A 6,766-nucleotide genomic window follows, 5' to 3' on the forward strand; every position below is an offset into this window, starting at 1 on the left:
GATATGAGGCTCTGCTGATTTTGCTGTCCTTTTGTGTCTGGGGCAGAGAGATGACAGGTGACAAAGAACTTACTGCCTGAGAAATTTTTATGGCACCTTGGACATAGAGATATATAAAATATGTATGGAAGTCAAACATCTTTTGATAATAAATCATAAAGGAACTTATTGTAAAAAAATTCTTTGGTTGACAAATAATTTTGTCATTTATTAAAGACTAAAGCAAATTTGCCTACTAATGAGATGGATGTGCTTGTTTATTTTTAAATAAAGAATTAAATCTTGGTAGAACATTTGCTACTGCAGGACAGAGCATCTTCCATGTTTTTCAGAGTTGATCCATATTTTGATTTTATAATCATCAGAGTGCCATTTCCAATAAAGACATAACACAAACTGGCAGAAATATGTTTCGTACAATTTCAGAAATTATTGGAAATTTTATCCTAATCCAAAGCCAAAATTCATGTAACTTTTTTAAAAAAAGGAAATTAAAATTTTGAACTTGTGTCACTTGTTAACTTTATGAGTTCTTCCTGAATTTTTAATGGCAGATGACAGACATTTAAAATTTTCAGTTCAGTATGGCTTATGAATTCAACTTGGTTTTTTAGAATTAAAATTTGGATCGAAGTATTTCTAAAACTTTGTCTCCAGAGACTTCAGATGATCAACAATAACTCTTACAATTAAATCATTGGGGAGGTTATTTTCAATTATAAAATCATTTATAGCTGTGATTATTTCAAGTGACCCATTTCCCACCCTATTCTTCTATGTTAAATTTTAATTTTATCTTTTAACACAGATGTTACAATTCTTCCTTGAAGTGAGATGTTTAAATGATTGAATAGTTTAAAAATATACAACAAACAACACAGTTTTGAAAACCATAAAACACTATAAAAATGAACAAAATTGGATATCTGCTCAGTCAAAAGTACAGCTCCATCTTTCAGTAATTTGTTGAAACTTTGCCCTCCTGAGAGACACCTGGCCCCTGCATGTAGTAGCCAGCTTTTATTAGCAAAGCTCATGCTTCACAAAGATTTGAAAACACATGACTGTTAAGGGAACAGCTTTTAATGAAGTTAATGAAGTATCCTGCAAGACAACACTAATTCTGGTGATATTTTTGACTACGAGTGCCTCCCGGTGGATCCTGCGGTGAACCAAAGTGATGTGTTTGCTCATTACCACCAGCTTTAACATTGGCTGCAAATCCACCATTCTTGCCTATCATTGTGCCAACACCATCGGTACAGACTCCAACACAGTTTTGCCACTGTTAATCTTCAGTTGTGAAAAATCCATTGACATTTAGATCCATATCTTTCCCTCTTGTGTGCTCTTCCAAAGGGTGACCAAACAATAATTATTCATGCATGCTTCCTTCATAAACATTTCTGGCAGTGGGGTGGAGGGGGGACACCAAGGGCTTAAGTAGAAAGAAAATGTTTTGAAAATGATGATGGCAACATATATACAAATGTGCTTGATGAAATTGATATATGGATTGTTATAAGAGCTATAAGAGCCCCCAATAAAATGATTTATATATATTTTTTAAAGTCACAACCGTGTCATATTAGAAATGTTAGTTGTTTCATCTAACTGAATTGTAAACTTTGGCTATTCTTAAACCTGGTAGAATTGGTCATTACTAATTTCAAAAATTCTTTGGGAAACAATACCAATTGATAAGGGAAATTTATGAATTTCATCTCCATACTTTCCCCTCAAGAACTATTTCTGTCATTGTAATAGCAACAGGTAACGCGGAATCTTTTCCGATTGAGCGTGGCTTTTTAGTTTTTGCAATTAGATAAGAATTTTCTTAAGATGCACATTATCTACCTTTTGTTGACAGTAACAACTTTCTCGAAGCTTTCCTTTTCTTGATTTTAAGATTTCAGTTATTCAAACGTTTGAAATATTCCTTTGGTTTATTTCAGGCACTGCGTCCTTAGTTTTGAGCTGTCACTTTAGTCTCGCTCGTTTTATACTCTCTGCAGCCAAACTTCCCCACCACTGAAGCACAGGGGTTTTCAGCACTGTCATTATTAAGAATAAGTCTGTATTCCAAAAATGATTCAACCTACGTTCTATTTCTTTTCAATTTAGACTCTGCTCCATTATCATCAGTATTTTTACCTCTTTTGTCTAAATTTAGCCACCTGTCTATTACCAAAGATATTTTTGTCCTAAAATATAAATAAATATTGCTAATAATTTCTAAAATGAACACTAGCTTTAGTTTATGGAATTACAGTTGTGCTTAATTCTTAAAATCTGATGTTCACACTGAACACTGTATACAGCACTGATGGTGGAAAAATATCATTAAAGGGATTCTGTCTTATGGCAATTAAGCCTGTATATTTCTGTAAAAGAAGAAAGAGCAGCAATTTTAAAAATTAAACATTCTAACAATACCATCCAAAGATATACTCATTTGACACTTGCATGCTGAGGAAGGACTACAGAAAATATTTAAAATCTTTATTTCCTGTAGCTAAAATATGCTGTTCCTGTAAGCACAGAAAAACACTACAGTTCATTCTAGAACACTGTCTGGAATCTTCGCTGCAGTGTTTCTGGCAGCTCTCGTTGACGTTGTGGGAAGCGGTGGCATGAACAGGTCAAAGTGTGCATGTTGTATGCTCAGGACCCAGGCTCCGGTGACAAGCAACCTGCGTAAACACTACCCAAAACACCGCGGACTCATTACACATTTGATTTTGAATTCATTTTTGCTGTTACCTGTCCAGAACTCTTTTACTGTTGCCAAATGTTTTCACAACCCCAACATTCAATTATGAACCCCCCATCTGGGGCCGAGAAGCACAAGAGAGGTTTGAAAGCTGGGCTTGTAAAGCAAAATGCCTCCCAATCTTCAGTGTCCCCTGCCTTAGAAGTTTCTTGTTTTAAGGAGTTGTTATTTATTCCTCCCTGCCTTCCTTCAACCCTGCCATAGGACTACACAGCGCTCACCTGCTCTCATTAATACTATTTTCAGCTGGAGGTGATGGGTGGCTGGGAGGGGTGGTATTAGCTCAGGAAGCAGTTTGGCTCCTTTAAGAGAGCAGACAGGCTCCAGAAGTCTCTGCAGCCAGCAGCAGAGCCCAGTTGTCCGCAAGCCCCACAGGCCCTTGTTGTGTTTACACCAGTGGTCATATGGCAACCTCTTCCAGCCTCAGCACAAGCTGTGCAGTTACTTCATCTGCAGGCCAATGACCTCATTCGCGTAAAATGCTGCAAATGCCAAACAGAAGCCAGCAGGCTGGCCTCCCCCGAGAGGCCAGGAGAAGCTGTCCTTGTGCTTCTCAGGAGATCAGCCCAGAGCTGTCCACTCAGAGATTCTTCACGGCCAAAAGCTTACTCATAAATCAAGTGGATACGCATTCCAGAGCCGGGGCTGAAAGGGTCTGGTGCAGAGGCTTGTGTGTGACACCTGTGAGTGGGTTATATAAGGGCATTTGAATGTTCTCCTAAGAAGGGCCAATGACTACAGACTAGGCAAGGTCAGTGTCAGCCCCGTCTCCTGGGTGCAGTGCTTAGAAGGTGCTGGCATGCACACAGGATAGCAAACATGCCACAGAACCATAGAGGGGCAAAGAAATATGCATTTTATATGTATCCTTATGTATCTAAATATATGTTTATGCATGTATATATGCATATAAAATTATATGCTATGAATATATTTAAATCCTTATGTTTACATATACATATATTTATAGGTTATATATATTTGAATTATATTTGTTACCCTCCTCCAAAAATATTGCATGTGAAGATTAGGACTATAAATGAATTACCCTTGCAATTGGCTGCTGTGTTTATTAGCCTTTTCAAGCTCTTCACACGTAAAGGACAAGCTGACTTCCTGTGCTCTCTTCCTCTAATCTGGCTGCTAACAAACAGGAGCTGCTGCGATTTGTGCACGGAACAGCTTAACCCTTTCGGCTATTCCATGGCTCTGTGTTGTTCTGTGGCTGCTTTTGGAATGATGACTAGCTGTGGGATGGCATTTTAAACTTGAGGGCAATTGATTGCTTGTTCATTTGTTTTTTAAAGCCATTTTATTGGGGGCTCGTACAACAGGGCAATTGATTTTCATTGCACATTTCATGACTATACGTAGATCTTAAAAGCAGTAAGAGGACATGAAAAATAAGTACAGGAAATAACAGATGGAAGAAATGGAAATCAAATAACTCCAGAGGTCAAGATTTTACTTGGGTAAGATCCTCCCAGTGAAAACTCTGGGGCAGGAAATAATCATTTTAGGGAGCATCGATTAATAAGCTTACAGTCATCCTGATTGCAGGGAGATTAATCTGCAGTGTAGGAACCCTTGCTCATTTGCTTTAAACGCCTGGCAAATCCAATTCTTCCAGGTGGGACTTAAGATTTCTGGAAGGGAGGTGAAGGCTTGACTATAATGAGCAAAGGCTCAGGGATTGTTATTTCCGTGGTGTGTTGTGCTTTACTCCCAGTCATGCACTCGACAAAAATCCTTCTTATTACAGATACTGACACAGCCCTGGAGAGTGTGCAAATGCTTTCCTGAAAATCTGAACATCCAGACATCACCCTGTGCACAGATGCAGGTACCCTCCAGCCAGTCGCCTCTTTACCTTGCCCACCATCACCTGGGCTGCTGTCAAGTGGTTTTTAAGAGTCAAGGAAGCACTGGAGGCTGTATATTTAAAACAGGTCTGGCCCTGAGCGTTTCAGCCTCCTGGCTGCACAGCCCTGGACTTGATGTGTAATATAGGCATTTTACATATCAATAGTGGGGGAGGCTGCTTCCAGATGGCGGTACCTATTTCAAAGCCACCTTTTTATGCAAAAGGAAGATGGGGAGACCTCCCTCCAAGTCAATGTATTGTATGAGCCTTGGGAACGAATGCTTAAGAAACGGTCTTGAGCTGTATTTTACGTCTAGTTCAATGTGTTGTGTGAGCACAGCTGTTCATGGCTGGCATGCGGTAGCATATTAAAAGGAAGATTACCATTTTCCATTTTTTCCTCTTCTGAAAGCTTGAAATGCATACATAAAACTTGTGGAAAAAAATAGGAATAATGAGACAGGGAACCTGGGTCTCAAGACACTCACTGGTGCACATCTGGACTTTGCAGCGTTCTAGAGATACTTATTCCCAGGAGCTACTGCCAGAGTGGGAACGAGAGCCTGGTATCCATGGTGAGCTTCCATATCTTACCATGCCAGGTGTGCCTGGGTGTTGTTTCTTGGAAAGGCTGTTCTCTGAGGTGGGTGGGGAGGGGGAGGACAAGATAGGAGAGCAGGGCAAAAACAGAAGGAGATAATTATGCGCCACCTTGCCCAACAGAGCCGGTGCCTGTGTCTGCCATCCGGGATGGGTATTGGAAAGGCAGTGGTGTAATCAGATGACTCCTCTGTCTGCCAGCTTCCATGACGCATGGTTCTATGGGTACAGGACAAGGAGGAGAAACCCTGGAGTGAGGAGAGAAGCAAGAGCAAAAATGCCAGGCAGGATGGGCCAACAAATGTCCTTGCTACTTGTCCTATATGCATACTGGTTTTCAACTGACAATCTGAATGCTGGCAGTTTTCCCCTTAGCTAAGAAGTAGGAAATATTTCAAAACTTGTAGATGGTTATTTAGAAAAAAATTTTTATTGTGATAAGAAGCACAATAGCAGATCTTTATAGTTCCATTTAATAGATAGAGGAAGTACAGTGTTCGTACCGGGACCTGCATCATGATGAGAGGTAGATTGGGCTGGGTCTAGGAAGTTTTTCCAGGAAGAGATACCTTTAGTTTCATAGATTTTAAATTTCAATTTGATTTTAAAAATTCATTATTTTATTAGAGGCTCTTAACAGATATTACAACAATCCTTAAATCAGTTACATCAAGCCAACTTGTACAGATGCTGCCAGCATCATTTTCAAAACATTTTCTTTTTACCCTTGATATCAGTTCCTCTTTATTCCCTCCCTCCCCCACCCTACACCTCTCATGAACCCTTAATAAGTTATATATTATTATTATTTCATATTTTACACCATCCAATGTATCCCTTCACCCACAGTTCTGTTATTTGTCCCTCTCAAGGGGGGTGATACATCCAACGCTTCTATCAGTTCTCCCTTTCCCACTCCCCGCCCCCTTCCTGTACCCACATGGTATCGTTACTCCCATTACTGTTTCTCAATTTAATTTTTGTTCGGCAAGATTGTGAAGGTCCAGATACTTTGTGTAAAAAACTGTCTCACACGGGAAAGTCGGGGAAGTGTGAGGCCCAACTTACAGTCACCCTAAAAGGGACCTTAAACAGAAGCTGCTTCTATTATATATGTCCAATGCTGCCTATTAGGCAAAATCTCCCAATTTCTTCTTTATCCTGAACCAGATGTGACCAAGCAGTAGTTTGTTGATTCATAAGTGGGTCCTCGCTTGTAGGAACCAAGGAATAACAGAGAGCTTTGGTGGCAGGGCTCCATTCTAGGAGAACAGCTCTGCCTCATCTGGGTCACTCTGTCTTCCTTTGCTTAGGCTTTGGCTACATGCTTTCCGACACCCAGGTCCTCAGAGTTGGCGGCTGAAGAAATGTGGGAAAATGATCCTGAGATTTCTGATTTTCAGGTTCCAATGTGAATGTATGGAAAATACAGAACAAATTTGAGGATGATAGCTGATGACAGAATCTTTCCCAGAGCAGCTTCAGCAAGGAACCTGTGTGTGTGTGTGTGTGTGTGTGTGTGTGTGTGT

The sequence above is a fragment of the Echinops telfairi genome, unplaced genomic scaffold (genome assembly GCF_000313985.2).
Source record: "Echinops telfairi isolate 266 unplaced genomic scaffold, ASM31398v2 ScPeMD7_1;HRSCAF=3_0, whole genome shotgun sequence".
Classification (NCBI taxonomy): Eukaryota; Metazoa; Chordata; class Mammalia; order Afrosoricida; family Tenrecidae; genus Echinops; species Echinops telfairi.